Source organism: Coptis chinensis, chromosome 5 (assembly GCF_015680905.1).
Source record: "Coptis chinensis isolate HL-2020 chromosome 5, ASM1568090v1, whole genome shotgun sequence".
Classification (NCBI taxonomy): domain Eukaryota; kingdom Viridiplantae; phylum Streptophyta; class Magnoliopsida; order Ranunculales; family Ranunculaceae; genus Coptis; species Coptis chinensis.
In genome coordinates, this window is record NC_141460.1 from 20,333,881 (window position 1) to 20,349,510 (window position 15,630).

Genomic DNA, 15,630 nt, shown 5'->3' on the forward strand with positions numbered 1-15,630 from the left:
GATGACTACCAAATGATCAGCTTTATATCAATTATTTTTGTTTAATTATAATCTCAATGGATCCTTAATCATCATCATAAATAACATTATACAATGTCACTAACAATAATACAATAAAACATTCACAATATCTTACTATTGGGCCACTGTGGCAGCTACCAATACAGCTTAATTTGTGAGTACCAAATCATTAAATGACATTGATTAACATACATAATCATAGTGAAAAACTAAACATGCAGCGAAATAACGTGTGTACTTTCATAATGTACAGGATCAAAAGTTCACTATGCAATAACCTTTATAGTGGAAATTAATAGATATCAATAATATTAATAAACCAAAAGCAATATTCATTCTATCATATTGCATGCTTTGAATGTAATAAAACAAATAATGCACGCAAGTTTATAAGTCAAAACCCAACTTAGCAAGCTATAAAGATTATATAAACTTTCAACTTTAATATCGGAATTCTTAAATCTTCAAAACCATTTTCAATGTTGTTCAATACGTAGGGCTTGAAAAAAGCTTTGTAATGACTATTCATTTGTCAAAAACGGACTTCAAAAGAGTGTTGTGTGTCCAAAAGAAGATTAATGGGCTTAAAAACAAATTGGGCCTACATAAATAACCACTTTAATGGACTAAAAATGGACCAGTCCTTATGGGTCAGATCCTTACCCATACAGCTCATGGGCTTAAAACATAAGTCAGGTTATAAGAAGTTAGGCCCGAAAAAAGTCCATCCAGCAAGTCAGGTCCTAAACAGGTTTATAAAACGTTAGGCCCGAAGTAAAAAACTTAAAGCCCATTTTAATGGGTGATGACATCATGTCAACTCCTTCCTCAATCAATTCGTACGAACAGACTTTCAACTTTGCAAAATATATCCTCATCATCAAAACGGAACTACATATTTTACCATGCAAATAAAACAAATCAATTACTGATAAAACAATCACATGAATTCCAGTGGCCGATCACCACCAAAACAACTTAAGGAACAATTGACTTTAACACTTGAACAGACCCATACACACCATTTGCTAGCAATTATACTATGGTCCATTAATAACCATGATATCATCATAGGTGATTGAAACTATAATATCAGTATATCAGCACATATAAAAAAAAAAAAATCAATTTCTGACAAAAAAATAACCCCAACGTGAGCAATTCGTAGTTAGTTCAAGTATACGCATAATATCGGCGACAAACAAACAGTAAGAATGACTTAACCGATTATACTTCACTGTAATGGCAAAGAAAAGCATGATTTGTCAAGACAAGGTTTTAATAGAAAACATGATTTTTTATGGTGACGAACGAAATCCCGAAAAACTAAATCTCAATCAAGAATCATGGACCTTACAGTAATTAGAGGGTGAGAGACAAAAACTGATATATACAAACAAAGTTTTTGCCGTTCAATTAGATCATAATACCCTCGATATATATTAAATATTAAAGTTTGTATTTTTAACGGGAGAAACATACGATTCACAACAAGGCGACTGATACCACATGTAAACATATTCTTAAACTTAAGCCAAGGATCCTGAATCGCATGAACTCACCAATATCATAACAATCATAAATCAATAATTAAACGTAAATAAACATACCTTAATCCATAGTTTTAGATGAATGAAATGTGTAGAATGGCGAAGGAGAACTTGTTTCTCACCCTAAGCTTTTTCTCTAACCCTAATGTGTTTTCTTAACATCATCATATACACAACTATGAGGTATGTGTATATATAGAGAAAAGGGGGGAGAGGACAATTTCATTAATTGGACAATGATTCTAATTTCCCATAAAAATTAGACTATAATTGGAAACAACTTCTAATTGCCAAAATATTAATATAGATTTGGATACTTCATCATGTAAGCCCATGTTTTGTAAACCATTAATTATACATAACATGTGTCCATCACGTGAGACAACTTTAAGGATTCAATAAAATCTAACATCCAACACTTTTGGCAAATGATCGTCACTGTTTGCTTTTGTTTGTTTTTGTTTGTTTGTTTGTTTGTTTGTTTGTTTGTTTTTTTTTTTTTTTTTTTTTTTTTTTTTTTTTGGTTTACTTTTGCGACACTACAACTGTCGCTTTGGTTAGTTCCTTTATAATTTGTGATTTCCCACCTAGAGTTGGTCATTGTTTGGAGATGTTTGCCCCAAATTAAATTTTGGCCTCAAACATGCACTTGATGCCTCCACCACCAAGAGATGCACTTAGCTCATATCCACACACCTTGACTGTAAGAGTGTGGATTCAAATATGTACGGACCGATCTTGAACTTAAGCCCAATCAAATGGAAAAGGCCCCAACTTTGTTTTAGCAAAATCAAGTCCATTTACATTAGGGCTGGTGATTGAGCTACTCTTGTCAAGTACTATGGTGCTCAAGCTTGGTTCGTTATATCTCGAGTCGAGTTCAAATTTTGTTCGAGCTTTATTTCGTGCTCAAGCTCGACTCATCGAGGATTCGAGTAGCTTAATGATTCTAGATTCCTATTCTTCTAGACTACAAATTTGAATTCGATCGTAGGCTCTAGAATTTGATTTAACTTGTATTATGTATAGGCTCAACTTAAACCACAAACTAGAGATAATTGAGCACAAATAGACTCTAAATTTTGCCTCAATACCAAAATAACTTGCTAAACTCATCTAAATAAAATACTAAAATACAACTATAATTCACTAATACTATAATAAGCACTATCAAACAACTATTTCAAGATGTGCATATTATAAATACAATCAATATGTATTGAGTAATTATAATCCAACACACTAACATAAATAATTATCCCAAATAAGAGTTAACATAACTATGTAAAGTGTGAACTGCGAGTAGCACGCGAGCGTCTCAAGTTCGAACTCGATTTTTAAAATGTGCTCAAACTCGACTCATATTATTAAATGAGGGAGTTTGAGTCAAGCTTTTGACGAGCCGAGCTCAAGTTACTCATGAACAGCTCGACTCGGTGACCAACCCTAATTTACACCGTTTGATGAACAAACTCTTCTTTGTTTCTCACTCTTATCACATACTAGAATGAGAGAAGTGAATAGTAAAAAGAATAATAATAGGTTGAAATGTAGAGGTGTATGGATTATGTCTTGGATATAATGGGTTCTGGTTCTAAGTAGAGAGGTTATAATACGACATTAATACTATTGCAACACATATGATGCCACATGTCAAAATGTAATATTGTTAGATGATGACTTGGTATTAATTAACACGCCCAACAATAATTTTACACTTCAAAAATTATGAATGCCATGTAAGACAATAAATTGCCACGTCAACTTTCAGGTGCTGGATTTTAGTGTGCTAATTGGAGATGCTTGCGTTTACAAGTCCAAGGTTAAAATTACTTGAAACAAACTTTAGTGTCTAGATGAATAATCTGTGCCAAGTTCACGGGTCAAAAATGCGTTTTATTTTTCCTACAATTGCAACTCTATGATAGGATTTCATTGCCAAATGCCCATTTGACATATACATATTTTATACTGTTGTGCAAATTTTGACAAAACTCCAAGAAGCTAAGACTCTATCCATCGATTACTTACATATATAACTTCATTTTTTAAAGTGAAGATGTCTAGTTCTCTTCTTTAAGCCAAATAATGTGACTATCTAAAAAAAAACAACTAATATATCAAAATTCCTTTATTGGTCCAAGAACATGCATGCATATATGGTGTGTGTTTTATGATCATTCCTAAGAGTTCAGATTTTATCTATTAGAAATTCGATAATGCGATTTAGCAAGGAAATATAATTTAAATATTGAATTACCTTGGCAGCCACTAGGAAGATAAGGATTCCCTTCAAAACTATGTTTGCAACGACAATGATATCCAGAGCCATTAGATGAATTAACACATTCAGTATTGTTTCCGCATTCACTACTCGTATAATTCAGTGTTTTCACACCTTCACATGTAACTTCCCCTATAGCCCAATCAAGAGCAGTAGTTGAAGTCTTATTACTTGCTCTAATCAGGGATCTCATTATTGGGCTATATGGATCACTGTCATGCAGGGCTGCAAAACTACAAGCATTGGAGTCTGAAGCCCTAGAACGACGTGTCTGCGTGTTGATGCGATCTACCGACAAAGTGAATATCTTCAAACCCATAGAAATTGTTGTCTCACAGCAACCAAAACCATAGCATGGCCCGTTTAACAACTTCAGACGGGTAGCTCTACATAGAGATGCGCAGCCACTCATGTACTTCTCGCTATTTATAGCAAAGATATAAGAAAAAACATCACAACCAACAATCATTAACTTGTTGTGCATATTTGAGAAAGTGAAAGGGCCTTCAGATAAGTTGAACGTGTTATCACTTGATCCTTGTTGCTCACCAAATTTTCTGTCATAACAACTAGAAACGGTTGGCACGTGGACGCGTGCTGTTTGATCTAGTGATACTTTTATGATTTCCGCACCATTGATACCCAAAAAAGGTGCAAGACTATTAATATTAGGGTAATTTCCCAATTAGTAACCCATAATGTCAATGTGTTCCCAAGTAGTAACCCACTTCCAATTTTGACTTTTCAACGCGGCTTTTGACAATTTTGCCCTTCAAATAAAAACAAAACACTTTTCTCTCTCCTTGTCCCCATGATGTTGACGTATTTGAGTTTGTTTTTAACAAAACAGTACTCTCTCTCCTCTTACACTTTTCTCTCTCCTCTTACACTCAATCATTGATTTTTGAGTGTTTTTTTTATTTATTTCTTAACTAATTAAAATGACTAAAAATATAATAGATTAAAATAAATAATAAATAATAAAACAATAAATTTAACACAATCCATCTTCATTCATATAACAAAATTCATATTCCTTGCAAAATAATAAAAGTTACCTCATAATAAAATTAACAAAATATATATTCCGTTAAAATGATAAAATTTATATTCTTTTCAAATTTATTACATCAATCCAATAAAATCGAAATTCTAAGTCATGAAGTAGTTTCATCAGTAGATGGGATAATTATTAGTCAATGTACAACGCACATCAATAAAGTTGCTGATATACAATGCACATGAGTTTGTCAGTCCCTCACTTATAAGATGAAAATAGACAGATGAATTTGGCGGGAAAACTATTAAGCGGGAATAATTGGCGGAAAACTGTTAGCGAGAAAACAAATAACGATGATAGTAAAGTTCTTCGATATACGATTGCATGTGAGTTTGTCAGTCTCTCACTTGTAGGACAATGATGTCATCATAAACCCAAACCCACTGTTCTTTTCCTCTTAATGGCGTCCACTTCTTCCTATATGTATCCATCATCGTTTCCTTTGTGTACTAATGCATGCAAAAGTCATATACACATATCTTACCGTCATCGATTGCCTTCATAGCATGGTTACAAGGAAGACCAAGTTGCTGAAAGAAACTGTAAGTGCAAGTCTTCTCCAAAAGGTCTACGGTGTCAGTACGATCCACTGAATGCACATAGTAAATGTGCTCACTTGCCCTTACCACTGTGAAAGGTCTACTCGTATATCTCGACGAGATGAGCACATCCTCGGCTGATTTGGTCAGTTTTGTCTTCAACTTTGACGCCATCACCCGGTAGTCATAGAAATGTTTCATTATGTTCAACCTGATACCATTGACAAAATGAGATGTCACTTGCATAGCACTCTCTAGAAGTATCATCTTATTCCAGCTCTATGTGATTTGTGTAACAAATGCCATGCCTTCTCCTTTTAGCAAAAGCACAACATCACGACTCTTTTGGAATCTTAACAATCTTTGCATAACATTTGTTGTCGCAACAATACATTTGGCTCATTAGTCTTACAAATTCTGCCTGTTCGTAAGCTTCAGCTGCTCTTTTCACCTTCCCTTTTGTCTATTGCTTAGTCACACAATTTGAAATGTGTTGTGCACAAAAGCAATGAACCACATTAGGAAATATTTTAGGCATGACCTGAAGAATGTTTGCATGCCTATTAGAGAGAAGAATAAAGTTTAGCTTAGTCCCAACAACAAGGTCTCTCAACTTTTCCAGAAACCAATCCCAGTGGTCATAGTTTTCCTTCGGGACTATAGCAAATGCAATTGGAAGCACGTGGCTATCGCCATCCGCCGTGATAGCAGTTAGTATGACTGACTTGTACCTACCTGTCATGAAAGTGCCATCAATCATAATCCATGGACGAAGATATCTTTTGTAAGCTCGGACAGTGACGCCGTAGCTAACAAACAAACGCTCAAACTTGTGGTCATGGGTGGACGACGTTAATAGCTCGGTGAAACAATCTGAATGCACTCTTTTAAGTTCTTTACAATAATTTGGCAACATTTGGTACGACTCACTGAAGCATTCCCTTATCTGCAAGCAAAAAAGGCAAACGAACATAGGTTAGTAGTTGCTATTGTTGCGCTCATCATGATGATATAGCTAAAAAGGTTGTTACCTTCACGTATGTTTGAGCCATATCAATATTGTCCCTAAGTTTTGATTTCACAACTTCGAAACCCATTTTGCAATTGCTTGATGTTGTGAACATATTCCTTAGTATGTAGCTCGCTCCACGGTTTAACAAATTACAACGAGAGAAACTTAAAAATAAAATAAAATAAGAATAATAAGAATAATAAAATTAATCGAGTTCAGTTCCAAAACCATAAAAGTTCTTGACATATGTTTTAAAAGTAACTACCGGATACATACAATAGATCCAAGAGATACTTGACACAAATTGTACTTAAGAACCACGAGTTCAACATTAAACCAATATCACTGATTACAGGTAAATAAATTACAACTTAGAGAAACTTAATAAAAAAGAATAATAACAAAATAATCATAGATATCACTATTTTAGTACCTAAAATATTAAAAGTTACTGACAGATGCTTTGAAAGTAACTACCTAAATATGTACATTAGATCCAAGAGATACTTAGCACAAAATGTACTAAAAGAAACACGCGTTCTGCCTTTAACTAATATCATCGATCACAGGTCAATAAATTACAACTTAGAGAAACTTACTTGAAAAAATATAAATTGCTGATAGATGTTTCAAAAGTAACTACTAAATATGTGCATTATATCTAAGAGATACTTAGCTTAAAATGTACTAAAAAAACACAAGTTCAGCATTCAACCAATATCATCAATCACAAATCAATAAATTAAAATTTGTAGAAACTTAATTGAAAAAAAATATAAAATAAAATAATCACCACCATTTCAGTATCCAAAATAATAAAAGTTGTTGAAAGATATTTCGAAAGTAACTACTAAATATGTGCACTAAATCCAAAAGATACATACCAAATTTTGACCTAAAATGTACTAAAAACACGAAGTTCAACATTCAACCCATTATCATTTAGAGAAACTTAATAAAGAAAAAATAATATAAAATAAAATAATAATCACCATTTCAAGATTACCTAAAATCATAAAAGTTCTTTGAGATATGTTTCAAAAGTAACTATCATATATATACATAAGGTCCAAAATATACTTAGCCCAAAATGTATTTAAATAACACGAGTTCAACATTCAACTAGTATTTTCTATATGTGACAAATATATTTATTAGTTTATAACTCGATCACAAATCAATAAATTAAAACTCAGAGATATTTATGCTAAAAAAACAAGCATTTTAAAAATGTATATATTTGGTATGTAAGAAATAATATTTATAAGTGACAAACAGATTCGTCATTATGTAGCTGATATATTGTTTGAAAGTAACTACCAAATTAGGTACATTATAGGCAAGAAAATTTTTTTACACAAAATGTATTGAAAAAAAAAAACACAAGTTCGTTTTAGGGTTCTTCTAAAACACCTGCTCCACAATCAAATATCCAACACTCATTGTCAATTCAACTTATCACATTGGAATTTTTTCTCCATTAGATAATTTACCTTTCAATTTTGAACGTCTTCAAACTACTAAATGAAAAAAGATAGATTGGGAATATCTTTTGACAAAGTTGTTACTTGACAACTTACCTTTCTTATGTCTTGGAACTATGATAAGGTTTTAGCGTATCCAAACACACAAAGGTAAAACCTTTTTCATTTGTTGTACAACTTTTAAGTGTAGCTAAACTAAATGATGAGTTCAACAAGTTGATATTTGTTTATTCCGTGTGAATTATATATGAACAAAAACTTTAAAATGGATAATATAATTGGTTGTGAGAGATAAATGTAGGATAATGAAAATGGTAAATGGGGAAAAGTGAATAACAAGAGAATTGAAGGATTAAGAAAAAAAAGTTGAAAAAAAATAAAAGAAATTATGTGGAAATGAGTTGAGTAATAAGAAATGTAAGAAGAAAATGAGATATCTTCTTTGTTTTCCCCCTAACTATTTTCCGCCCAATTATTTTATTATTTGTCGCCCAATTTATTATGTCTTTTGTCACCTTACAAGTGAGAGAGACGACAAACTCACATGCACGTATATCGAAAGAACTTTACTAGTGTTAATTGTTTTATCGCTAATATTTTTCCCGCTCAATTATTTCCCGCCTAACAGATTTCTCGCCAAATTCATTTGTCTATTTTCATCTTATAAGTGAGGGACTGACAAACTCATGTGCATTGTATATCAACAACTTTACTGTTATACATTGACTAATTATTATTTCATCTACTGATGAAACTACTTCATGATTTAATTTTTCGGGTTTTGTTGGATTTTGATGTAATAAATTTGAAAAGAATATGAATTTTATCATTTTAATGGAATATATATTTTGTTCATTTTATTATGAGACATCTTTTATTATTTTGCAAAGAATATGAATTTTGTTATTTGAATGAAGATGGATTGTGTTAAATTTATTGTTTTATTATTTATTAATTATTTTTATATATTATATTTTTAGTCATTTTAGTTACTTAAGAAATAAATAAAAAAATACTCAAAAATCAATGATTGAGTGTAAGAGGAGAGAGAGTACTGTTTTGTTTAAAAACAAAACTCAAATACGTCAACATCATGGGACAAAGAGAGAGAAAAGTGTAAGAGGTGAGAGAAAAGTGTTTTGTTTTTATTTGAAGGGCAAAATTGTCAAAAGCCGCGTTGAAAAGTCAAAATTGAAAGTGGGTTACTACTTGGGAACACATTGACATTATGGGTTACTACTTGGGAAATTACCCTTAAGATTATTGTCGGTATTGTTTACCTTTAACATGCATATGATTTCAAATCCTTCGCCTCTATAACATCCCTTCCTATACCAAAAAGGTAAGGAATGTTAATGTCTCCACAATTGGATTGACAACCATCCCGTGCTATGATTTGCGCATATGTAGATACAGCGCATATCCAAACGAATAGAAGGTTTAGTAAGATTGGCCTTCCCCGAAAAACCATCCCTCAAATAAAGCAAATGAGAGTGGATGTGTTGATATATAATCTATAACTGTTTATATTCGTTGTCTCTCTAAGTAATTGTAAGATAGGGTCTGGACGTAATAAGCCCAAATCAAATGAAGAAAGCCCAAAAGCTTGTTAAAAATGTACCAGGTCCACCTAACACCATTTGATGAACAAACTGCAGAGAGACAAATGAACAATATAGTGACAATAAAATGCAACGTAGGTTGACATTTTTATCTCATTCTCTAATAAGAAGAATGGGGTCGGCAAGAGTAGGGTTGTCAACGTCAGCATCTTCGTCAGATAAGATAGTGGTGTCCGTATTGTTTGAGAGATTACCTTTTGTCATTCCCAAAATTGAACCAGTTGTTTACGCTTTTCAAGAATTCTCATAAGCAACAAGATTTCTTATTTGTTTAATTATTAAATTGAATGACATAAGTTTTTGTTGTTGTTGTTTAGGTATCGTTGGATGCAACAATATCGAAGGAAATACCCAGATGAGGTTTTAGGCAAGTCTGATGCTAGGTTTTATGCAACAATATCGGTACATATGCAGATACAACGCATATCTAGACGAATAGAAGGTTTAGTAAGATTGGCCTTGACTGCAAAATCATCCCTCAAATAAAGCAAATGAGAGTGGATGTGTTGATATATAATCTGTAATTGTTTGATTTGATGAAACATTTGATGCAATTATAGTATTGCTTCATTAAAACTCTTTAAATAAATTTGCTTCATTAAGGGTATGTCGGTATAACAATGATGGTTAGCTGAAAAACGTGAATGAGTTTTTTTTCCACAAAGAATCTTCAACTTCTTCTAGTATAAAATAAGGGTTGCGGTATTGACACCCCACTTTATGGGATTGACACCCCTTTAACCAATTCCACGGTATTGACTATAACAACCCCAATTTTTAAATAACATAAATTACATTATTTGAATTGAAAATAATTATTATATTATGAAGTCTAGCTTATTCTAGAATTTGTTTGGCTGTTATTGATTTTTCAAAATTGTTTTTACTTGAATTGTTTGTTAGAACTTGTGTGGGTATTTTAGAATCATTTTTGGGCTTGAAAACATTGTTAAAATGTACCCATTCATATAGGTATGGACCTTGGGTGTTTTTAGACCTATTTGAGGTCCATAGGTTAACTTAAACAGACTTAAAACACTAAATAAACAATACTTGCGAATTTTCTTTGTAAAAATATTATTATTCAAAAACAAAACCCTAGCCTCCGTTAAAAAGAATATTTTTGATTGAAAGAAATAAAAAGAAGGGGAAGAAGAAGAAAAGGGATTGGAGAAAGTGAAGCATGGATATTCTTTTGCAAATTCAATTTCAGGTGAGTAGACATATTTTTATCAAAAAAAATATATAAATCATTTTTCTATGATTTTTATCTTGTTTGCTTCATAATTGTTTCATCATCATTTTATAAAAGTTTCATCTTTAATTATGAACGTTTGATATTTGTTTTGTAATTTTAATTATCGTTTGGAACGGTGATATGTTTGCAGAATTCTGCACAAGTACTGACTTGTGACTTGAATTGGACTAATTAGATGATGTAACTAGCTTTTCAACATAACTAAACAATTTTAGTTCTCTGAATAATCTTGGATTTCCAATTGGCCTTGACTGATTCCAGTTTATATTCTATTTGATGTGAATTTTTCAAGAAAGTGCGTCAGAAAATTGAATAACATAATTTAAGTTGTTAGGTCTGTTCCATCACATAGTTTAGAGTACATACTAAACGAATTAGTGTTTAGAAATTTTATTATTGAAATGGTTTTTCTGTCTAATTTTCAGAATGGTATAATTGATTCAAAACTTTGATTATATGAATTCTCTAGAATTTTTAGAATAGACAAAGGTCAAATTGTCCTAACCAATTTCTCATGCATAGAACAATATACGTAACTTATTAGTGTAGATTTTAGTTGTACAAGAAAAAAAATTTAATGATCATGCAATTTGTAGCGTATTAATATTTCAAATAAATGCGTATTGATTGGAGGAGTAATTATTTTATTTGTCTAAAGAGTTCTATTACATATATTGGAATAAGAGTTGCATGCATAATTGTTTGATGAATATTGTATGTATAGAGCGTATATTGGTAGCTAAAGATTTGGCGTGGTATTATGCAATAATATATATTAGCACTGATGGACTTGGACTTTGAATATGTGGCTGATAAGAACTACAAAGGCTTAATTCCAATCTTGAAAGATTTGGATACGTAGACAGTTTTGAGCAAAAGTGCAGCCACTACACTATATATTATATATTATATATTGTGATAACTATATGTGAACAATGTTAGTACTTAATTGTGTACATGATTGTAGTTGTTTAAAATGTATTCATAAGACATTTAAGTAATGCATTATTCTTGATTAAACCTTTTGATATCTATGATTTATATAATTGATAATGAGGTGAGTTGATTAGTTATTGTGTTTGGAATATTTAGTAATGAATTATTGTTTGAGACGATGTTTGTTTTGTAATGAAAATATTATAATAAATGAGAACTCTTGAGTGTTAAAATCCGGTGTAAAAGTGTCCGATGAAAATTTAATGTGTCGCCCACATCTTTAGATCTCTCCATGCCTCTTTGATGAAAAGAAATGTTTATGACTAATGATGCCATTTGAAAAGCCGCCTTAGAGAGGAACTAAGGCATTTGCCTTGCGGGTGTGATGTATTCTTTGAGTGTACGAGAATGTAGGTATGGATTCCTTGAATATGGCGGGAATGACCTAAGGTATTCATTGAATGTGCCATGAATGACCTGTTAGTGTTATAATGGGTATTCCTTGAATGTGGCGAAAATAACCCAAGGTATTCATTGAATGTGCCATGAATGACCTGTTAGTGTTATAATGGGTATTCCTTGAATGTGGCGAGAATGACCCAAGGTATTCATTGAATGTGCCATGAATGACCTGCTAGTGTTATGATGGGTATTCCTTGAATGTGGCGGGAATGACCCAAGGTATTCATTAAATGTGCCATGAATGACCTGATATTTTGTTATGCCCAAAAGAGGCTTTGTGTTTGTGTATGGAAAGCCCAGAGATGGTTGTGACTCACAAGTTACAAGTTTACAAGATGAAAATATGTTTCGTGGAGGCGATATCCCCGCTTGGGACATATGTCTTGTAGTGGTACTCGATGTGAGTAAGGCACACGGATATGTGTGATTTGGCAAATGTGTGAAGTGCAAATCATGGAGTAGGAACTAAAGGTTGGGCTGTGACTTTTAATAAATGAGTCAATGAGATAATTAATAAGCAAAGTAAAATATTGATTTTACGTGTGATGGAGTTATTGTATATGAATATTTATGTATTATGATGTACATGATTTCTTACAAGAAAATATTTATGTGGTTTGTGTGAGTTGATACTCACGAGGGATGAATGTACTCCCTGGTTGTGTTTTTCCTCGTTCTCATAAGTAGACGAGTGATATTAAAGTAAAATATTGATTTTACGTGTGAGTGAGTTATTGCATATGAATATTTATGTATTATAATGTACATGTTTTCTTATGAGAAATATATACGTGGTTTGTGTGAGTTGATACTCACAAGGGATGAATGTACTCCTTGGTTGTGATATTTTCCCCGTTCTCATAAGTAGATGAGTGGTTTAAGTAAAATATTGGCTTTATATATGAGTGAGTTGTTGAATATGATTGGTTGTGTATTATTATATGATACATATAATTTTCTTACGAAGGAATGTGACATGAATGTTAATATTGGTGACATATTATGCCAGATTGTGTATTCTCATGGTTGTTGTGAGAGTGAAGTAGAGGTATGAATTAAATGTTTATGTTTGGGAAACCTAACTTTGTTTTGCAGGAGGGTAGGACTTATTAACATCTTATGTAGGGACGTTATCCTACCCTATCACATAAGCAGATATAGGTAAGATGTTAATTAAATTAATTTACTAGATAATGGAATTGAAATCTTACTTGGGAAGAAACTACACGCCGTTTTGGAAAACGGAACTATCTTGTCTTCCAAGTTGAAATGGTTGGTAATGTTATATTTATTTATTTGGAAAATTGAATGTAGTAGTGTATATTTTATTTTAGTCTTACTCATACCAGCAAATTCAATTTGCTGACCCATGGTTACTTTGTTTTGCAACGTGGGTATGTTCTTGGCAACATAGATGGTAGAATGAAATGGATGACAACGTTTGATTTGGATTCACTATTGGAGCCTTACTGGTTTAAGTTTTCTGAAGTGGAAAGTTTTGATTTGAAACAGATGTAATAGAGTTGGTTAGTATTTTATTTATTTATTTGTGAATTAAGAGTTGTTCTTTTGGTTTTAATTTGATCTTATTTTTCTATATCATGTTTAGTAATGAGTTATTAGGGTTTCGTTTCATCTTGGGTTTTCAGAAGATGGAATAGGGTGACGATTGAGATAATTATATCTTGGATAATTCCCTATTTTAAATTTTTTGGAAATTTGGGGTGTGATATTGACACCCCTACATTAATCACATAAAAAAACACCCACGACAAGAAGTTGCCGCGAGATCGTACAATCCACGACATCGGGTTGCCGCGAGATCCCATATCCCACAGAAGGTTGTTGTCGTGGGTCCTTTTTTGTTTTAAAATTTTTTTAATAGCCACCGTAAAAAAAGATAGTTACCGCGAGATGGTTGTGTTCACTAAAATGGAGTCTTTGCTTGTGTTAATTATCAAAACTCTTCTTCATTAATTTGATCACAAGTTTTTCTTATAGCATATGAAAATATTTGTCGCGAGATAACAAAATTATGCCTCGATTGTACTTTTTTTTTTTCTTCATGGTTTTGGTGTTGTTCTTGGAGTATATAAAGAAGCTTTAAAGAAGAAAATGAGGTATCCATATGTCGTGCGTGTGTTGTTCAATACGCAAAATTTGAAGTGAAAAAAAAATAAAAAAGCACAAAAAAATCCTCCGCGGCAACTCCCTGCCATGGGATATAAGATCTCACAAAGCAACCCGATACCGTGGACTGTGCGATCTTACAGCAATGTCGTTGGATATAGGATTTCGCGGCAACCCGATGTCGTAGAACTATCGAACATATGGGGGGTATAAAAGGACATATAAAGAATAACCATTATTGTTTTACTTTTTGCCAAAGGTGTGCCAATCCCATAAAGTGGGGTGTCAATACTGCGCCCCTAAAAGAAAGAATGATCAACTTCTTGAATATGTTTGTAGAAAGACTTATTGTTTTGAAGGGATTCATATATAGTAATTGTCCAGATCGGTCCTGGCCGTAATAAGCCCAAATCAAATGAAGAAAGCCCAAAAGCTTGTTAAAATGCTTTCGATAAGACAAGTGAACAATAGTAGGGGTGGAACTCGAGCGGGTTGGGTCGGGTTTTGATGTATAACTAAGTGTTCGTTAGCTCTCAAACAATCAAAGAATCGCTCTTTAACCAAGAAACGATGATAAAATCCATAAGTGTCTATTACAAACCCTTAAGAAACCTTAAATAGGCTTCCCAAAAACAAAAACAACTAACCTTGCGGTGACCTAAAACCGACCTTTTCCAATTCCTACGTGACCGAAAAAACAAAAGGCCTGACTACCTAAGGCCCAAAGGGCGTGCATCCCCATGAACAACCTAAACCAAGTGTGTGCGCGCTCTTAACTAAATAATAGCAGTAACTAATAGAAAAAACAAAAGGCCTGACTACTTAAGGTCCAAAGGGCGTGCGCCCCCATGAACAGCCCAAACCAAGGGTGTGTGCACCCTTAACTAAACACTAGCAGTAACTTGAACTGCATAAGTCCCTCCTGGATTGAAAGAATTCATCCTCAAATTTATGTTAGCATCATCATCAGACGAGGCACTAAAATACGGCATAAGATGCTTCACATTGAAGACATTCGCAGTACGGATATGGCTAGGGAGAAGAAGACGATAGACATTAGGATTGATCTTCTCAATCACCTTTGTTTGGGCTAATCTTTCGATGCTTCAGTTTATTGTAATTGCCAATGGCAAACCGTTCTTTAGTAAGCACTGCCCAAACAAAGTCACTTACCTCAAACTCAACATGACGGCGATGTTTGCCAACAAAAGCTTTATATTTGGCATTAGACTCTAAAAGATTCTTCCGAACAGTAGTACGAATATCCTGAAG